Below are 2,500 nucleotides of genomic sequence, written 5' to 3'. Positions count from 1 at the left end.
AAGTATGCCCCGATAGGCCCGTTACGCCCCGGTATGAACGCGTATGCCCGGATAGACTCGGTATGCCTTGGGATACATGCGTATGCCCCGATAGGCTTGGTACGCCCCGATATGCGCACGTGTGCCCCAGTAGGGCTCGGTATGCCCCGGTATGTACGCGTGTGCCCCGATAGGCCCGGTATGCCCCGATATGCACACGTGTGCCCCAATAGGGGTCGGTATGCCCCGGTAGGTACGCGTGTGCCCCGTAATGCACGTTTCGCAGATCTCCCCGCATGTCCCGCCCCTATATGTAATACTTACTTACTTACTTACTTTCTTTCTTGCTTGCTTGCTTGCTTGCAATGGTTGGGAGTGCCCGGCATGCCCCGCTGCAGAGACCAAGGGCGCAATGACTTGGCACCGCGGATGCCGGGACTCCGGCACTTCCCGTGGCACTGATGGTTGGTTCCAAAGACAAAAGGCCGTGCAAGGCCACCGCACCGCGGATGATTTTGCTCGTGCTGGCGCCGTTGTGTGGCCAAAGAACATGCGCGAATGCTCGTGTCGGAAGGGTTGGTGTCCTGGCCCCGCGGGTGTCACGAATGCTCGGTTGCGAAGACCATGGGACCAGAGCCATGGCACGTCGGATGATGGCTCCAGCTGGCGCCCCGGCACTTTCTGTGGCATTGATGCTCGGTTTCAAAGACAAACGTGCGCAGTGCCAGGGGACCGCGGATGACTGCTCGTGCTGGCCCCGTTGGGCGGCATTGATGGTCGGTTGCAAAGAAAATGCGCGATTGCTCGTGTCGGGGCCCGGCAAGCCAAGGCCAAGCGAGCCATGGCACGTCGGATGATGGCTCCAGCTGGCGCCCCGGCACTTTCTGTGGCATTGATGCTCGGTTTCAAAGACAAACGTGCGCAGGGCCAGGGGACCGCGGATGACTGCTCGTGCTGGCCCCGTTGGGCGGCATTGATGGTCGGTTGCAAAGAAAATGCGCGATTGCTCGTGTCGGGGCCTGGCAAGCCAAGGCCAAGCGAGCCATGGCAACGCGGATGATGGCTCGCTAGTGCTGGCGCCGTGCACAGTGGCCTCGCACACTCGCCCTGCACGCTTCCCTTGCACGCAGCCTTGCACACTAGCCTCGCATGCGAGCCTTGCACCCTAGCCATGCAAACTAGCCTTGCACGGTAGCCATGCACACAAGCCGTGCACATTAGCCATGCGCACAAGCCCCGCACACTAGCCTTGCGCACAACCCTTGCACACAAGCCATGCACTCGAGCAATGCACACAAGCCTTGCACTCAAGCAATGCACACAAGCCCTGGACACTAGCCTTGCACACGGGCCTGGCACACAAGCCTTGGGCACTAGCCTTGCGCACTAGCGTTCCACATGAGCCTTGCACACTAGCCTTGGACACTAGCCTTGCACACAGGCCTTGCACACTAGGCATGCTTGGGCGAGCTGATCCCGCATCAAGTCGACGGGTCTAGGCATTCTTGGGCGCAGATCCCGCATCGTCTCGTCGCGTCTGGGCGCAAACACGTCGCGTCTCGTTGCGTCTTCAGAAGTCGTCGCTAACAGCACCTTTGGTTGCCACTGGTGGTTAGGCTGGTTGGTTGCGCAAACCCTATAGGAGGGTGGCATGCTGGTGGGCGTTTTTGCCCGGATAGGCACTAGAATGTGCAGATTTTGGGCGTTTTTGCCTGGATAGGCTAAGGAATGGGCATGCTTTGGGCGTTTTTGCCCGGATAGGCACCGGAATGCTTGGCCTTGGCTTGTCCTAGCAAGGCATTGCTGGGTTGGGCTCCCTTGGCCTTTTGGGCGCCTTGGACGATGTCTTGCGAAGACCATGGGCACAAGGCCATGGCATATGGTGAGGAAAGGACCACGGTTGCCAAGGTTAGGCACCGGAATGCTTGGCCTTGGCTTGCCAAAGCAGGGCATTGCTGGGTTGGGCTCCCTTGGCCTTCCGGGCGCCTTGGACACTGTCTTGGGAAGACCATGGGCACAAGGCCATGGCATATGGTGGGGAATGGACCACGGTTGCCAAGGCTAGGCATATAGAGAGGAATTGCATTTTTGCCCGGATAGGCACCGGAATGCTTGGCCTTGGCTTGCCATAGCAGGGCATTGCTGGGTTGGGCTCCCTTGGCCTTCCGGGGGCCTTGGACGCTGTCTTGGGAAGACCATGGGCACAAGGCCATGGCATATAGTGAGGAATGGACCACGGTTGGCAAGGCTAGGCATATAGAGAGGAATGGACCACGGTTGCCAAGGTTGCGCAAGTTTTGGGCATTTTTTGCCCGGATATGCCCAAGTATGCCCCGATAGGCCCGTTACGCCCCGGTATGAACGCGTATGCCCGGATAGACTCGGTATGCCTTGGGATACATGCGTATGCCCCGATAGGCTTGGTACGCCCCGATATGCGCACGTGTGCCCCAGTAGGGCTCGGTATGCCCCGGTATGTACGCGTGTGCCCCGATAGGCCCGGTATGCCCCGATATGCACA

The sequence above is a fragment of the Tasmannia lanceolata genome, unplaced genomic scaffold (genome assembly GCF_043159265.1).
Source record: "Tasmannia lanceolata isolate RefF3 unplaced genomic scaffold, GAP_Taslan_0.1 ptg000233l, whole genome shotgun sequence".
Taxonomy (NCBI): domain Eukaryota; kingdom Viridiplantae; phylum Streptophyta; class Magnoliopsida; order Canellales; family Winteraceae; genus Tasmannia; species Tasmannia lanceolata.
Note: the sequence above shows the minus strand (reverse complement) of the source record.